General features: G+C 47.3%; 1 protein-coding gene and 1 pseudogene across 1 annotated transcript in view; both read left to right on the top strand.

Moving 5' to 3' along the window:
• Positions 1 to 19,204, top strand: part of LOC126474086 (protein slit-like) — a 104,800-nt gene that overhangs the window by 56,437 nt on the left and 29,159 nt on the right. The gene's annotated exons all lie outside the window — the stretch shown is intronic.
• Positions 9,523 to 9,640, top strand: LOC126475964 (5S ribosomal RNA; annotated as a pseudogene).

Raw genomic sequence — 19,204 nt, 5'->3', positions numbered from 1 at the left:
ACATATGGCGTGTGAAAAGCAGCAGGTGGTGATTGATCACTGAAGGACACGGAGATGCTGCGTAAGTGGGTAAATCAGCAACATCAGCACCTACGAGAGATTGAAAGAGACTTCATTGTAGGTATCCATTTGGCCCGCTGGTCGAATAGTACAATATCTAGAATTTTTGGACAATCGGACACGACATTGCCCCGATGTTGAACTGTGTGGGAGTGTCAGGGCGAGCATACTCGTCTCCGAGGTTCCGGCCGGCCACGTCTGCCCTCCCCAGGGGAGGATCGCCTTATTGTGCACCAAGCACAGCGTAACCCCTTCTGTATCTCCATTTAGATCTACGCACTCCACAATCCACCGTATGCTGCATGCCAAAGGGTACCTTGTACCAGCACTAGCCATTTCCTTCCCTGTACCACTCGCAAATACTGCGAGGGATAAACGACTGTCTATACAGAGTGGTCCATTGATCGTGACCGGGCCAAATATCTCATTAAATAAGCATCAAAAGAAAAGACTATAAAGAACGAAACTTGTCTAGCTTGAAGGGGGAAGCCAGATGGCGCTATGGTTGTTCCGCTAGATGGCGCTGCCATAGGTCAATCGGATATCAACTGCGGTTTTTTTTTTTTAATACGAAAACCCATTTTTATTACGTATTTGTGTGGTACGTAAAGAAATATGAATATTTTAGTTGGACTACTTTTATCGCTTTATGATAGATGGCGCTGTAATAGTCACAAACATATGGCAACAGGTAGCTTTTTAAACTAAAATACAGAACGTAGGTACGTTTGAACATTTTATTTCGGTTGTTCCAATGTGATACATGTACCTTTGTGAACTTATCTTTTCTGAGAACGCATGCTGTTACAGCGTCTTTACCTGTAAATACCACATTAATGCAATAAATGCTCAAAATGATGTCCGTCAACCTCAATGCATTTGGCAATACGTGTAACGACATTCTTCTCAACAGCGAGTAGTTCGCCTTCCGTAATGTTCGCACATGCATTGACAATGCGCTGACGGGGAGAAAGAAATCTGGTGACGACAAATCCGGTGAACGTGCGGGCCATGGTATGGTGCTTCGACGACCAATCCACCTGTCATGAAAAATGATATTCAATACCGCTTCAACCGCACGTGAGCTATGTACCGGACATCCATCATGTTGGAAGTACATCGCCATTCTGTCATGCAGTGAAACATCTTGTAGTAAATTCGGTAGAACATTACGTAGGAAATCAGCATACATTGCACCATTTAGATTGCCATCGATAAAATGGGGGCCAATTATCCTTCCTCACATAATGCCGCACCATACATTAACCCGCCAAGGTCGCTAAATGATCCACTTGTCGCAGCCATCGTGGATTTTCCGTTGCCCAATAGTGCATATTATGCCGTTTTTACCGCTGTTGTGAATGACGCTTCGTCGCTAAATAGAACGCGTGCAAAACATTTGTCATCGTCCCGTAATTTCTCTTGTTCCCAGTGACAGAACTGTACACGACGTTCAAAGTCGTCGCCATGCAATTCCTGGTACATAGGAATATGGTACGGGTACAATCGATGCTGATGTAGCATTATCAACACCGACGTTTTTGAGATTCCCGATTCTCGCGCAGTTTGTCTGCTTCTGATATGCGGATTAGCTGCGACAGCAGCTAAAACACCTACTTGGGCATCATCATTTGTTGCAGGTCGTGGTTGACGTTTCACATGTGGCAGAACACTTCCTGTTTCCTTAAATAACTTAACTATCCGGCGAGCGGACCGGACGCTTGGTTGATGTCCAGGATACCGAGAATCATACATAGTACACGCCCGTTGGGCATTTTGATCACAATAGCCATACATCAACACGATGTCGACCTTTTCCGCAATTGGTAAACGCTCAATTTTAACACGTGTGATGTATCATGAAGCAAATACCGTCCGCGCTGTCGGAATGTTACGTGATACCACGTACTTACGCGTTGTGACTATTACAGCGCCATCTATCACAAAGCGAAAAAAGTGGTCCAACAAAAAATTTCATATTTCTTTACGTACTACACGAATATGTAATAAAAATGGGGGTTCCTATTTTTAAAAAAACGCAGTTGATATCCGTTTGACCTATGGCAGCGCCATCTAGCTGGTCAACCATAGCGCCATCTGGTTTCCCCCTTCAAGGTAGCCGAGTTTCGTTCTTTGTTGTTTTTTCGTTTGGTACTTATTTAGTGAGATATTTGGCCCAGTCACTATCAATGGACCACCCTGTATACCTCCGTACGAGCCCAAATTTCACCAACGTTTTCTTCGTGTTCCTTACGCGAAATGTACGCTGACGGCAGTAGAATCGTTCTGCAGTCAGCTTCACACGCCCGTTCACTGATTTTTCTCGATAGTGTCCCGCATAAAGAACGTCGATTTCCCTCCACAGATTTCGATTTGAATTCACGAAGCATCTCCGTAATAATCGCTTGTCGATCGGAACTACTGGTAACAACTCTAGCAGTCTTCCTCTGCGCTGCTTCGATGTCTCCCTTTAATCCGACGTGGTGCGGATCCCAAACACTCGAGCAGTACTCAAGAATCGGTCGCACTAGCGTTCTCTACGCTGTCATCTTTGTAGGTAAGCTCCACTTTCCCAAAATCCTCCCAATGAAACGAAATCAGGCATTCGGTTTCCCTACCACCGACCTTATGCGCTCATTCCATTTTGTTTCAGTTGGTAGCGTTTATGCATAGATATTTAATCGACGTGACTGTGTCAAGCAGTACACTTGCTGTATTAAAACTATATGAGTTTGTTTTTCCTATTTCTAATCTGCATCAGATACATTTACAGCAAGGTGCCATTCATCACACCAACTAGAAATTTTGTCTGGGGCATCTTGTGCGAGGGTCACTCCAAAAGAAACGAACACTAGTTTTGCAAAAAAAAACAGTTTTCATTCTGCATGTGCAAAAAGTTTTACGGGGTGTAGATACATCCTTCCCGCGTGTTTTCAAACTTAGTTCAACCTGTTCCCGTGAGTGGTGCCGTGATAGCATGTCTTCAAGATGACTGCTACATTTGACGTTCGTCAGAAGCAACGTGCTGTCATAGAATTGCTGTGCTGTGAAAACGAGACAGTGGGAAACATCCACAAGAGGTTCAAAAAGGTGTATGGAGATGCTGCTGTCGATCGCAGTACAGTTAGTCGGTGGGCAAGCAGGTTACGTGATTAAAGCGGGCACGGCAATATTGTGGATTATCCTCGCAGCTGCAGACCTCGTACTGCACACACTCCAGACAATGTGCAGAGAGTTAATGAATTAGGGACTGCTGACAGACGCATCACAGTGAACGAATTATCACGCAACGTTGGGATATGGGAAGGAAGTGTTCGCAGAATACTGAAAGTGTCGGCGTTAAAAAGGTTTGTGCCACGTGGGTTCCCTGGATGTTGACAGTGGCTCACAAATAAACAAGAAAAACGGTATGCAGCGAACTTTTGGAACAGTACGAGAATGGTGGAGATGAATTTCTTGGAAGAATTGTGACAGGTGATGAAACATGGCTCCATAATTTTTCACCAGAGACGAAGAGGCAATAAATGGAGTGGCATCATGCAAATTCACCCAAGGAAAAAAAAAAATCAAAATCATATCTTCTGCTGGAAAAGTTATGGCTACGGTGTTTTTCGGTTCCGAAGGACGCTTGCTTGTGGACATCATGGCAAGTGGAACCACCATAAATTCTGATGCATATGTGACGACACCGAAGAAACTTCAAGTTCGACTGAATCGTGTTCGACCACATCGGCAAAAGCAATATGTTTTACTGTTGCACGAGTGAGGAGTGCCCCAGGCAAGTGCGACAGGATCGCTCTTATTCTCTACATATGCCTCTACATTTACAACTGTACTCCCTGCAGTCACTTTGCTGTGTGTGGCGGAGGGTACTTGTGTACCACTATCACGACAATGCACGGCCACATGTCAGTCAAAAAACCACGGAAACGATCACAAAACTCGGATGGACAACACTATCACTTCACCGCTTTCCTGGCACAGTACAGTACAGGATAGGAAGAAGAACCGTGTGGGCTCAAATACCATCTATCTACGTGAATGATCCGATGGACAGGCTGTCCAGCAGTCTGCGGCTGTTTGCTGAAGACGCTGTGCTATACGGGGAAGTGAGCCTAGCCGATCTGAGATGTGCACTTGGTACTTTTTACCTTCATACGGGCTCACTTGGCCTGCTGGGTTGCCTGTATATGGCATGGGTAGAATACACAGACTTAAGTCAACAGTCATAGCAACCTAACAACGAAGACATATGGCTCGTATTTTACTTTTCTTGTTTTCTGAGCAACTGAGCATCTCGCGATAATCAGGGGAGCACAGTTAGTAACCATTCCTCTGTGTAAAGAACACCTTTCTAATGACCATAAGCAAAAGCAGATCAAAAAGTAAAAATAAAAATTAAAACTTGTCTCCATTCCCGAGCCATCAGTAAGCAATAAATTACTTAAAATCTTAACTTCTCCTGAAGGGTAGTTACCCTACAGAGGTTGGATGGTTTTGGAGTTTGATGGGGGCTAAACACCGAGGTCATCAGTCCCCTGCTCCAAACAGACAAACTTCTAAAAGGCCTATACAGTAAAAGCGCAACCTCTGCACCCAGAGGGAGGGAACACCAAGGGATACAGAGCTAAAATGAACACCACAGTAACACAAAACATAGGACACTTAAAAGGAGCAGAGCAAGTAGTCGTCGAGAGTAAAAAGGACTACAGTGGTTGATGGATCAGGTAAAAGGTCAACCACTCAACTACAAACGAAGACCCTCCAGCTGGAAAGCACTGATAGAGGTACCAACACAACTTGTTACCGTGTAGGCACTATTTTGGTATCCACGTCACAATTAAAAGTCACTGGAGTGGGTGTAGCCTGAGAAATTATGCGAGAGCGCCCACACTAGAGCCAGCTGCACGGATAAAACGTAAAACTGAGTCAGCTATAAAGGCATCGCCACCGAGAATTAAAGGAAGTGCAGCTGGTAAATTAAAGGACTGCCGCAAGGGGGCTAAAAGGGGGCAGTTCATCAGAACATGGACTACGGTCAGCCCTGCATCACAGCGACACTTGGGAGGGTTCTCACGACAAAGGAGATAGCTGTGGGTCAACCGCGTTTGTCCAATTCGGAGACGGCAGAGAACAACTGAATCCCTACGCGTGCTCCTCAAGGATGTGTTCCATACGACCGTGGAAGACATGACCATGCGGAGCTTATTTGGCGTGTTCAAGACAGACCATTCAGAGCTCCAGACATCGCGGACCTTGCGATGTAGGGCTGACTAGAGGTCTCTTTCCACGAGACCAAGCTCCAGGGGTGGCGAAGTGGTGGCCTGCTTGGCCAACCGTTCGACACGTTCGTCTCCTGGAATGCTGATGTGGGCTGGGATCCACACAAATGTTGCTGAACGACCACACTCGGAGAGAGCAGAAACAGCATCTTGAATACCGCGCACCAAAGGGTCCCGAGAAAAACACTGGTCGAGTGCTTGCAATCCACTCAGGGATTCACTGCATATGACAAATGACTCCCCAGCAAGAGAGGGGAAGAAAACCAATGTGCACTCTGTGTGCATACCGGGGGGAGTCATTCCAGATGTGGAAAGGGTCCTTCCGGATGCCATGAAGGGTACAGGGTGCACCCATCTGCAGGTGGTCGCTCATGTCGGCACCAATGATGTGTGTCGCTATGGATCGGAGGAAATCCTCTCAGGCTTTCGGCGGCTATCTGATTTGGTGAAGACTGCCAGTCTCGCTAACGGGATGAAAGCAGAGCTCACCATCTGCAGCATCGTCGACAGGACTGACTGCGGACCTTTGGTACAGAGCCGAGTGGAGGGTCTGAATCAGAGGCTGAGACGGTTCTGCGACCGTGTGGGTTGCAGATTCCTCGACTTGCGCCATAGGGTGGTGGGGTTTCGGGTTCCGCTGGATAGGTCAGGAGTCCACTACACGCAACAAGCGGCTACACGGGTAGCAGGGGTTGTGTGGCGTGGGCTGGGCGGTTTTTTAGGTTAGATGGCCTTGGGCAAGTACAGAAAGGGCAACAGCCTCAACGGGTGCGGGGCAAAGTCAGGACATGCGGGGACCAAGCAGCAATCGGTATTGTAATTGTCAACTGTCGAAGCTGCGTTGGTAAAGTACCAGAACTTCAAGCGCTGATAGAAAGCACCGAAGCTGAAATCGTTATAGGTACAGAAAGCTGGCTTAAGCCAGAGATAAATTCTGCCGAAATTTTTACAAAGGTACAGACGGTGTTTAGAAAGGATAGATTGCATGCAACCGGTGGTGGAGTGTTCGTCGCTGTTAGTAGTAGTTTATCCTGTAGTGAAGTAGAAGTGGATAGTTCCTGTGAATTATTATGGGTGGAGGTTACACTCAACAACCGAGCTAGGTTAATAATTGGCTCCTTTTACCGACCTCCCGACTCAGCAGCATTAGTGGCAGAACAACTGAGAGAAAATTTGGAATACATTTCACATAAATTTTCTCAGCATGTTATAGTCTTAGGTGGAGATTTCAATTTACCAGATATAGACTGGGACACTCAGATGTTTAGGACGGGTGGTAGGGACAGAGCATCGAGTGACATTATACTGAGTGCACTATCCGAAAATTACCTCGAGCAATTAAACAGAGAACCGACTCGTGGAGATAACATCTTGGACCTACTGATAACAAACAGACCCGAACTTTTCGACTCTTTAAGTGCAGAACAGGGCATCAGTGATCATAAGGCCGTTGCAGCATCCCTGAATATGGAAGTTAATAGGAATATAAAAAAAAGGGAGGAAGGTTTATCTGTTTAGCAAGAGTAATAGAAGGCAGATTTCAGACTACCTAACAGATCAAAACGAAAATTTCTGTTCCGACACTGACAATGTTGAGTGTTTATGGAAAAAGTTCAAGGCAATCGTAAAATGCGTTTTAGACAGGTACGTGCCGAGTAAAACTGTGAGGGACGGGAAAAACCCACCGTGGTACAACAACAAAGTTAGGAAACTACTGCGAAAGCAAAGAGAGCTTCACTCCAAGTTTAAACGCAGCCAAAACCTCTCAGACAAACAGAAGCTAAACGATGTCAAAGTTAGCGTAAGGGGGGCTATGCGAGAAGCGTTCAGTGAATTCGAAAGTAAAAGTCTATGTACCGACTTGACAGAAAATCCTAGGAAGTTCTGGTCTTACGTTAAATCAGTAAGTGGCTCGAAACAGCATATCCAGACACTCCGGGATGATGATGGCATTGAAACAGAGGATGACACGCGTAAAACTGAAATACTAAACACCTTTTTCCAAAGCTGCTTCACAGAGGAAAACCGCACTGCAGTTCCTTCTCTAAATCCTCGCACAAACGAAAAAATGGCTGACATCGAAATAAGTGTCCAAGGAATAGAAAAGCAACTGGAATCACTCAATAGAGGAAAGTCCACTGGACCTGATGGGATACCAATTCGATTCTACACAGAGTACGCGAAAGAACTTGCCCCCCTTCTAACAGCCGTGTACCGCAAGTCTCTAGAGGAACGGAGGTTCCAAATGATTGGAAAAGAGCACAGGTAGTCCCAGTCTTCAAGAAGGGTCGTCGAGCAGATGCGCAAAACTATAGACCTATATCTCTGACGTCGATCTGTTGTAGAATTTTAGAACATGTTTTTTGCTCGAGTATCATGTCGTTTTTGGAAACCCAGAATCTACTATGTAGGAATCAACATGGATTCCGGAAACAGCGATCGTGTGAGACCCAACTCGCTTTATTTGTTCATGAGACCCAGAAAATATTAGATACAGGCTCCCAGGTAGATGCTATTTTTCTTGACTTCCGGAAGGCGTTCGATACAGTTCCGCACTGTCGCCTGATATACAAAGTAAGAGCCTACGGAATATCAGACCAGCTGTGTGGCTGGATTGAAGAGTTTTTAGCAAACAGAACACAGCATGTTGTTATCAATGGAGAGACGTCTACAGACGTTAAAGTAACCTCTGGCGTGCCACAGGGGAGTGTTATGGGACCATTGCTTTTCACAATATATACACTCCTGGAAATGGAAAAAAGAACACATTGACACCGGTGTGTCAGACCCACCATACTTGCTCCGGACACTGCGAGAGGGCTGTACAAGCAATGATCACACGCACGGCACAGCGGACACACCAGGAACCGCGGTGTTGGCCGTCGAATGGCGCTAGCTGCGCAGCATTTGTGCACCGCCGCCGTCAGTGTCAGCCAGTTTGCCGTGGCATACGGAGCTCCATCGCAGTCTTTAACACTGGTAGCATGCCGCGACAGCGTGGACGTGAACCGTATGTGCAGTTGACGGACTTTGAGCGAGGGCGTATAGTGGGCATGCGGGAGGCCGGGTGGACGTACCGCCGAATTGCTCAACACGTGGGGCGTGAGGTCTCCACAGTACATCGATGTTGTCGCCAGTGGTCGGCGGAAGGTGCACGTGCCCGTCGACCTGGGACCGGACCGCAGCGACGCACGGATGCACGCCAAGACCGTAGGATCCTACGCAGTGCCGTAGGGAACCGCACCGCCACTTCCCAGCAAATTAGGGACACTGTTGCTCCTGGGGTATCGGCGAGGACCATTCGCAACCGTCTCCATGAAGCTGGGCTACGGTCCCGCACACCGTTAGGCCGTCTTCCGCTCACGCCCCAACATCGTGCAGCCCGCCTCCAGTGGTGTCGCGACAGGCGTGAATGGAGGGACGAATGGAGACGTGTCGTCTTCAGCGATGAGAGTCGCTTCTGCCTTGGTGCCAGTGATGGTCGTATGCGTGTTTGGCGCCGTGCAGATGAGCGCCACAATCAGGACTGCATACGACCGAGGCACACAGGGCCAACACCCGGCATCATGGTGTGGGGAGCGATCTCCTACACTGGCCGTACACCACTGGTGATCGTCGAGGGGACACTGAATAGTGCACGGTACATCCAAACCGTCATCGAACCCATCGTTCTACCATTCCTAGACCGGCAAGGGAACTTGCTGTTCCAACAGGACAATGCACGTCCGCATGTATCCCGTGCCACCCAACGTGCTCTAGAAGGTGTAAGTCAACTACCCTGGCCAGCAAGATCTCCGGATCTGTCCCCCATTGAGCATGTTTGGGACTGGATGAAGCGTCGTCTCATGCGGTCTGCACGTCCAGCACGAACGCTGGTCCAACTGAGGCGCCAGGTGGAAATGGCATGGCAAGCCATTCCACAGGACTACAACCAGCATCTCTACGATCGTCTCCATGGGAGAATAGCAGCCTGCATTGCTGCGAAAGGTGGATATACACTGTACTAGTGCCGACATTGTGCATGCTCTGTTGCCTGTGCCTATGTGCCTGTGGTTCTGTCAGTGTGATCATGTGATGTATCTGACCCCAGGAATGTGTCAATAAAGTTTCCCCTTCCTGGGACAATGAATTCACGGTGTTCTTATTTCAATTTCCAGGAGTGTATAAATGACCTAGTATAGGCAACGGCCTTACCGCAGTGGATACACCGGTTCCCGTGAGATCACCGAAGTTAAGCGCTGACGGGCGTGGCCGGCACTTGGATGGGTCACCATCCAGGCCGCCATGTGCTGTTGCCATTTTTCGGGGTGCACTCAGCCTCGTGATGCCAATTGAGGAGCTACTCGACCGAATAGTAGCGGCTCCGGTCAAAGAAAACCATCGTAACGACCGGGAGAGCGGTGTGCTGACCACACGCCCCTCCTATCCGCATCCTCACCTGAGGATGACACGGCGGTCGGATGGTCCCGATGGGCCACTTGTGGCCTGAAGACGGAGTGCTAGTATAAATGACCTAGTAGATAGTGTCGGAAGTTCCATGCGGCTTTTCACGGATGATGCTGTAGTATACAGAGAAGTTGCAGCATTAGAAAATTGTAGCGAAATGCAGGAAGATCTGCAGCGGATAGGCACTTGGTGCAGGGAGTGGCAACTGTCCCTTAACATAGACAAATGTAATGTATTGCGGATACATAGAAAGAAGGATCCTTTATTGTATGATTATATGATAGCGGAACAAACACTGGTAGCAGTTACTTCTGTAAAATATCTGGGAGTATGCGTGCGGAACGATTTGAAGTGGAATCATCACATAAAATTAATTGTTGGTAAGGCGGGTACCAGGTTGAGATTCATTGGGAGAGTGCTTAGAAAATGTAGTCCATCAACAAAGGAGGTGGCTTACAAAACACTCGTTCGACCTATACTTGAGTATTGCTCATCAGTGTCAGGTGCAACGGAGGACTTGGAGTGGCACGACAAATCCAAGCAAAGCCGCAAGCGAGGGAGGGACCAAGGAGGGGTAGAAGAAGAGGGCCAGAAAGATGGAGAAAAGGGAGAAGACTCGAGTGACGAGAGAATGGAACGAACGCGGATCGCGATCGGGAGACCCGACCTAGGCCGCCGTCGTGGGGAGGGGAGTGCAGAAGACGGAAAAAGGAGCCTGCAGTTTGGGTAGTCAGGCGCGGCATGGACGCGAGCGATGTATGACGCAAGCAGCTGTTGTCGGCGGAATCGTAGGGAAGCGATTCCAGCTTCTACAAGAAGGCTAGTCACCGGACTAGTGCGGAAGGGACCTGTCGACAGTCTGACGCCACAATGGAGAATTGGGCCGAGGATTTGCAACGTTGAAGGTGCTGCCGAGTCGTACACCACGCTCCCGTGGTCGAGACAAGACTGGACTAAGGCATTATAGAGCTGTGGGAGGGTTGTTCGTGCAGCCCCCCAAACAGTGTGGCTGAGGGAGTGAATGATGTTGAGGTGCCACCAGCACCGTTGTTTAAGCTCGCGAAGATGAGGTGTCCAAATGAGGTGAGCATAAAACAGCATGCCAAGGAAGCGATGTGTCTCCTCAATATAAAGGAGTTCATTGGCAAGGTAGAGCTCTGGATGGAGGTGGACCGTTCGACGACGACAGAAATGCATCACTCGTGTCTTAGAGGCTGAGAACAGAAAACCGTGGTTGGATGCCCAAAAATGTGCCTTACGGATAGCTCCCTGCAGCTGCCGTTCAGCGTCACTGATGCTTAGGGAACTGTAATAAAGACGGAAGTCATCTACATATAGAGAGGAACAGACTGATGAGCCCACTGCACCCGCAAGACCATTAATCGCCACCAAAAAAGAGGGGATCACTGAGAACCGAGCCCTGCAGGACACCATTCTCCTGAATATGGGCAGAGCTAAAATATGTGCCAACTCTAACCCGAAAGGAGCGATTGGAGAGAAAATTCCGAAGAAAAATCGGAAGTGAACCCCGTAAGCCCCATTCATGGAGCGTAGCAAGGATATGATGGCGCCAGGTGGTATTGTACGCCTTCTGAAGATCAAAGAAAACAGCAACTAGATGTTCTCGCTAAGTAAAATCTGTACGAATAGCTGACTCTAGCGAGACTAAATTTTCGATCGCTGAGCGGCCCTGTTGCTGGGCTAGGAGGCCCCGAGCTTTGAGGATTCACATGAGAAGCCAAACTCACCATCCATTCCAGGAGTTTGCACATAACGTTGGTAAGGCTGAGAGGGCGATAGCTATCAACCACCAGCGGATCTGCACCAGGTTTCAGCACTGGGATGGTAATGCTATCCTGCCAATGAGTTGGGAAGACGCCCTCCATCCAAATGCGGTTAAACAGTGCGAGTAATTCACCCTGACAGTGCGCAGCGAGATAGCGAAGAAACTGATTGTGAATTCGGTCTGGACTTGGGAGGTATCGGGGCAAGCTGTAAGGGCACTTTGGAACTCCCATTCACTTAACGGGGTGTTGTATCATTCTCAATGGTGTGTGCGAAACGACAACCGTGTATGCTCGCCTGCTCTTTAATGGCGCGGAATTCTGCGCTGTAGCCTACTGTCGCGGAAATACGAGCGAAGTACTCTGCCAGATGTTCGGCGATGGTGATTGGGTCAGTATAAAATGTACCCCGAAGAGAAAGGCAAGGGACAGACGCATGAGGGCGAACGCCAAAAATGCGCTGGACCCGCGGCCACACCTGAGATGGGGAGGTGCGAGAACCTGTGGTGACAACATATCGTTCCCAGCAGCCCTGTTTGTTCCGCTGGATTAACCGCAGAGCCCGGGCCCGCAGCCGTTTAAAGGCAACCGGATTCTCTAGGGAAGGATGACGCCGGTGTCGTTGGCGGGCTCGCTGGCAGTCCCGGATAGCTTCTGCAATCTCTGGTGTCCACCAAGGGACTGACTTATGCCTTAGGGTACTGGAAGAGCAGGGGCAGTTGCCTCAGCAGCAGAAACAATGGCCATAGTGACCTCGTCCACTGCCAAATCAATGTCACCAGGAAGTGGAGTGATGGCCATAGTAGCTGAGGTGTAGGCTGCCCAAACAGCTCCACAAAGAGACCATTGTGGCAGCTGATCAGGGGGTTGGGATTGAAGAAGAGAAACCAGGATAGGAAAGTGGTCGCTACCACAGAGGTCATCGTGGACCCTCCAACTGGGGTATGGAAGAAGCCTGGGCTAATAAGAGAGAGGTCAATGGCTGAATATGTGCCACGAATCAAGCTAGAATGTGTGGGAGCACCAGCATTAAGGAGGCAGATGTCCTGCTGTGCCAAGAGGGCCTCAACGTTCCTACCCTGGCCCGAGATCTGGGCCCCACCCCATAAAGTGTGGTGGGCATTAAAGTCCCCCAAAAGGAGGAATGGCGGGGGAAGCTGGGCAAACAAGGCAGCTAGGTCGGCAAGAGGGACAACCTTATCTCTGGGAAGGCAGAGGGAACAGTCGATAAGCTCCATTTCTGCCCAGATTCTAACAGCCACAGCCTCGAGAGCCGTGTGAAGTGGCACTGGGGCACTAGGAACAGTGGCAAGAACATGAACACAGACACCGCCAGACACCCTGTCATATTCTACATAGTTCTTATAGTAACCCCGGTAGCCACAGAAGGAGGGGATCCGCCGGCAGGAAACTAGGTTTCCTGTAGGGCCAGACAAGTGGCAAGGAAGTGGCACAAAAGCTGTTTCAACTCAGCAAGGTGGTGGAAAAAACCATGGCAATTCCATTGAACGATAATAGTATCCAACTGTGAAGACATGAAAGAACCTGGAAAGGGGGGGGGGGGTCATAGGTTATGCCTTAGAAGTGCTCGCCGCCACCGATTGCGAAGTAGCCTGATCAATTTCCATAGCAGCTCTGGGTCGAGCAACATCTAGCTCCTGAGGGGACGCTAGATGCTCCACATCATCTTCAGGTGCAGTGGTGAACTCCTTTTCTGTCTCTATGTCCGTCTCCTTTTGCTTTTTCTTCTTTTTGGTAGGGTCCCGTTTGTCCTTCAGTTTATCAGGCTGAGTGGGCTTTTCTGACCCAGTCTCATGGACTGAGGAAGACCTGGAAGCCCTACGGCCCTCAGGTGCTGGCTTTTTCAGCCACTGGCTGACATCTGGAGAGGCAGTAACTGTGGAAGGGAGGGCACCAAGCGATCCCTTCCGTGCGAGGGGAGCCGGAGGCAGCAGGCATTTCTCCGGCTCAGAGGTGGGGACTGAAGTCCCCAAAGAAGGAGGGGTTGTTACTCCCGATGTTGATAACAGGGGAGCAACGAAAGAGGGTGTTCCCCAACTACCTGGGGGGCAGGAATAGATGGCTGGGCTGGAGGGCCGACAAGAAGCGGCTGAGGTTGGGGGCTCGTCGCCAGGGATGGCAACATCGAAGCTGCTGCAGCAAACGTCGATGAAATGCTTCACAGGGTGAAGTCGGTCATACTTGCATTTAGCATCTGTGTTAGCGAGACTATCCAAGGTCTTATACTCCATAATCTTCCGTTCTTTTTGATAAACCATGCAGTCTGAAGAGCAAGGTGAATGTTTCTGTCTGCAGTTGACATAAACAGGGGGCAGCGAACACGGGACTTTGGGGTGAGAGGCACGTCCACAATCCTGACAGGTAGGGTTGGCGTCACATCTGGATGACATATGCGCAAACCTCCACCACTTAAAGCAGCACATGGGAGGAGCGACATAAGGCTTAACATCACATTGATATATCATCACCTTGACCTTCTCGGGCAGGGTGTCTCGCTCAAAAGCCAAGATGAAGGCGCCGGTGGCGACCCTACTATCTATAGGTCCCCTGAAGTCACGTCGTACAAAGTGGACATTCCAGATTTGCACGGAGCTCTTCGTCAGACTGCAACAACAGGTCACGATGAAAAATAAGTTCCTGAACCATATTGAGGCTCTTATGAGGCGTAATGGAGACTGCAACATCACCGAGCTTGCCACAGGCATGCAATGCCCGTGACTGTGCTGGGGATGCTGTTTGTATGAGGACTGCTCCAGATCTCATTTTAGACATGCCCTCAACTTCTCCAAACTTGTCCTCCAAATTTTCCACAAAAAACTGAGGCTTTGTGGTCAGAAACGAGTCCCCATCTGTTCGGCTGCAAACCAGAAATCGAGAAGAATACGTCTCACCAGGTAATTTAGACCACCGTTCCTCCCCTGGTGTGGGCAGGGAAGGGAACGATTGGGGGTCATACTGTACAGCATTGAACTTTCCTTTTCTAGAGACTCGTGCTTGCACACTATTTGTATTTTGTTTCATGGTGGTCCCACGAGCAGCTAGGGGAAGGAATGTCCATCCAGATAGAGCCCCGCTTGCCTGGGTAAGCCTAATACAACTGGGGGCAGCAGGTTCCCCAGAGGTCGCCCACTAGCAACTGTTCTAGCTCAACAGCCATGTGTCTCCTCGGTGCGCAGCACACCTTGAGATTGAGGGGTTTTTATAGAGATTTATACCATCCTCGCGACCCAGGCAGTTAAGCCAAGATCCCCAGGCTCTGTAGTGTACAACATTCCACCGTCACGCCTTACAGTGGTCGTTGAACCACGCTCAGAGCTTTTGGTATTGAGGAATGGTGGCGCTTCCCAGTCCCCAGCTCAGGGACCCCGGGGTCGCCAAGCCCGTACCCAGCAACTAAATGCTGAGCCACCTGAGAGGACCCTACAGAGGCAGGCAGACATCATGCTCAGAAACAAGATACTTTGTAACGTGTAATGTTCTCACATCAGTACTGTATAGAAGCAGAATCCACTATTTACTCGGGGGGAGGGGGGGGGCCGGGGGGGGGGGGGGCGGGGGGGGCAGCTGTTTTCTCAGGTTCCACCAAAACCACATCCTCAGAAATCACAATGTATTCAGAAGAAACAATCAAATATTTGTGACAGAAAAGATACAGGTTTCACAGCTGTCCTGTTAGTATGGCAACAATGATTTAAAGTAGTGATACCACAGACAAAGGCAAAGTTTAGAATAAGTGTAACAAACTTTTTAGGTAGCTATCTTAAGTCAGCAAAAGTTCATAAGTTTCCTTAGTCGGAATACATTAAAAAGAAATCTTTCCCAAGTAGCTCGTTTTGCAGTTGGCTGGAGATGAATTGAAGCAGCCCGCTGAAAAAAATCTTTCAGAAACGAAGAAATGAATGAACTGTAGAATGTGCTATCATCAATATCCCTTCTGCTCTCCAAAAATCTCTCTCCGTAGTTCCATACCCAAAATGGTTTTTATACTTGAGTACCACTTGCATGGCCAGACTGAGTGATATTTTGTCTTTTGGGCCATCGTTTAAAAATAATAAAGAGCATCCTTTCAAAACGTATTAAATGCAGCCAAGGGCAAAATACAGTTTGACACATTAAATCTTATTATGTACATCGCAGTCGATGGTTCAAAAACATATTACGTTCAGGGCAAGTTTCTCAGCTATGTTATTAGCCTGCTCTTTTTCTTGCTGTTTCTGCTGTTTTCGTCTTACAGCTCACAGTGTGGTGTTGATTACAAGATAGCGCACAGTGATGTTGCCTTTTGAAAGTTCCACCAGTCTTCAAATAACGCTAACATTAAACTGCGATAGATATGTAACGAGGCTATTGTAGTAGTGTCTACATATTTTTAACTACCACATCACTAGTGTACGAATCAGAATCTGTTTTCCTCTTCTTTCTTGTTATAAACTCATCCCTAATTAGGAACTATCACAACAGCACACAGTGCAAAAACATTAAGCAGCAGCACTTTCATTAAATTCAACTGCAAGTAAGAGCTGAACTGATTAAGAAAACAACAGCTGAGATCAAGGAAGACCATTAATGTACAGAAACTGGTCTTGTCTGAAGTAGGGAGGAGCGATAACTGATAGTGCTCTCGATATATCTACAGTAAAATCTATCAGTGGCGATATTTACTATCGGCAGAGCCGGATAGAGGGGGGCAAACTGGGGTATCTGCCCCGGGCGGCAATTTCAGGAGGCGCCAAATTTATATTCTAGAAGAAAAATAAACAATGTTTCACAAAGCGCCTAGTATCCAGCGTATGTCAGTCCATCTATTGTTGAAATAATTTTGAAACAAACTGTTGGTTTTTGAACACATTCTAAGTTGATTTCTGAAAGAATCATAAGCTGATTTTTGAATGTATGCATAGTGTACGTCATGACTCTGCCTGGGCAATCCCCGTCGCATCTAGAAATAAGAGACTTTCCCGTGGACAAAAGAGGACGGGGCTATACGAGCTGAGCCGAATTAACCCGAACGGGTGAATACCAATCGCTGTTTGCTTATGTGGTTGATTGGGTGTGTGAATCATAAAGCTTTGTTATAACTCTTCGCGAATCCCCTTGATTCAGACCACCACAGTGGAAATAAACGACTAACAGGAACAGCAGGTGAAAAAGATTACATATCCACTTGGTGTATCCTAGAAAGTGAAAGTTAGAGAGAAAATTTTTGCCAGCTCGCTACATTACGAAGGGCCAGTTGTACAATCCCTGGCTATCAGCCGCTTAATTCTGTTTTCGGAATAAAATGCGGAATAACTACACCGGTGATTTTGGCAGGCTTAGTGAAGTTAACCAGAGAATAAGTTTTGACAATAGCAGGAGTAGTTACACAACTAGCGATGACAAGATTGACTGTTAGAACGAGGAAGGAGACGAAACAGGGATATCGCACAATTTATATGGGAATATGAAGATACTAGATTTATATAAAATTTCGTACTACTACCACTTTTCGATCTCATGCCTGAGAAACTGGAACATATGAATGAAATGAACTATTTCCTAACATTCAACTTTTTGCATGTGGTAGGCCTTTTGATATTGGTACTTCGTGAATTATATTCTGTCTTGTTATTTATGTAAATGAGGTCGATAAAAATGATAATTTACGCCAAAACAGTATGGCTTATTTGGCGTGTGTTACAATTGCTGTAATAGTAGAAAGGTCTATTTCGTTTTCTCCAGCAGACAGTGACAAAATAGACGTAATCAAATCGAGAAACCACACCAGTCTTGGGTACTATACGTATTTAATTTGTGCGGACAATAAGTTGGGAATGTGGGCCTCACGGGAGGCGTGTCAGAGATAAGTCCCTGCGGTCGCACTATCTTCTGTGTCCTCGGTGGCTCAGATGGATAGAGCGCCAACCATGTAAGCAGGAGACCTGGTTTCGAGTCCCGAGCGGGGCACACATTTTCAACTATCCCTGTTGACTTATATTAACGCCTATTCGTAGCTAGGGGTATTCATTTCATTTTAATTTCATTCTAACGAGCTGCGTGGTCACCGATGGTATCTGTTCTTTCGGACATGTAACTATTCGTATTAACAGCTTTTCCGGTGTAAAGCAACGACGTTCTGATTTTTCATGTAGCAAGACGTTTGACGAATGTTGATGAGGTAATAGATTCTTTCGCAGAAAGAAAAGCACGCCTTGTAAAGCTGTAGCAAGGTCAGAGAGAGAGAGAGAAAATGCTGGGACCTAAGGATCGAAGAAATGTGTACTGTCTTGCTTGTCTCTTGTCTTTACTGCTTTTATGTTTCGTATATTTAATTTTGTGTTAGACAGAAGAGAAAGTTATTAGCTAATGGGTAATAAAGAGTGCAAATTTTCTGGAGAATTCTTATTCTTCCAGTCACAAATAATCCCACTCAGTATTAATTATGAGGTTTTTTTTTGTTTTTTAAGTTTTTTTTTCTTTTAAGGGGGGTAGGATGTCAAACCGGCCATCTAGGAGCAGGACACTGAATATCGGTTTGATGGCGTCTATTACAAAATATACATGTTTGAATTCCACAGAGCGAAATAAAGAGAGGCGTGACACAATAATGCTGTGTGAAGAAGCGTGGCACTGCACTTTGGCACACTTAAAACCAGATAACATTTCTTACATTTCCTCGATCGTATATGTTGTATACATTAAACTCTCTAGAAAGATGTGTGATATAAAATGAACTTAGTTTTGAAAAATAGATTTTTTTTAAATTTTTGACGTCCTACTTCAAATGCTCGAGGATGAGGAGGGAGGGAGCGCGACAATAACGTTTTTGCCCCAGTTCGGAAATAGCATTCGTCGAATGCAGAAAACCAAAATATTATTCAATTTCACTACATAGCAACTGGGTTGTGTTTAATTTCATTTAGGTGATTTCGGAGGGGGGGAGGGGGGGTCGGACCCCTGGATCCCACCTTTAGCTACGTCCTTGGTAGGTGACAGGATGTTTGATGCCCGCGTCTCACCGCAGCACAGGACAATCTGAGGCTTACCCACTTCATTAAGCAAGATTGGGGGTGATCTGTGACAGGTCTGACGACAGATTACAATCCTGGTATAGGCAAAAGTGTTCTGAACATACTGTTTAGCACTCAATTTTGAGCCTGGGATTCGACAACAGACAACTCAACGTCTTTCCATGTTGACCCATCCACAGCACCAATTAAGTTTGCAATTGGTATGAGGTCGTTGATACGGGACCGTGGATCAATAGTAACGTGTCGCCTGTTAGATGAATCACGTTTCCTGCTATATTAGATCGATCGTCGTGTCCGGATTCACCTTCATTTAGGTGAACATCTGCTAAAAACATGAACCGCGCCACACAGCCTATGCACGCCAGCGGAGGTCGGGAGACATTCGTCTGGGTTTCAGCGGGTCCTGTAGTACTGTACACTTAAAGTAGTAAAGGAGTTTTGCTATTTGGGGAGCAAAATAACTGAAGATGGTCGAAGTAGAGAGGATATAAAATGTAGACTGGCAATGGCATGAAAATCGTTTCTGAAGAAGAGAAATTTGTTAACATTGAGTATAGATTTAAGTGTCAGGGAGTCGTTTCTGAAAGTATTTATTTGGAGT

Source organism: Schistocerca serialis, chromosome 4 (genome assembly GCF_023864345.2).
Source record: "Schistocerca serialis cubense isolate TAMUIC-IGC-003099 chromosome 4, iqSchSeri2.2, whole genome shotgun sequence".
NCBI lineage: Eukaryota > Metazoa > Arthropoda > Insecta > Orthoptera > Acrididae > Schistocerca > Schistocerca serialis.
Note: the sequence above shows the minus strand (reverse complement) of the source record. Positions and strands in the feature narration are given on the sequence as shown.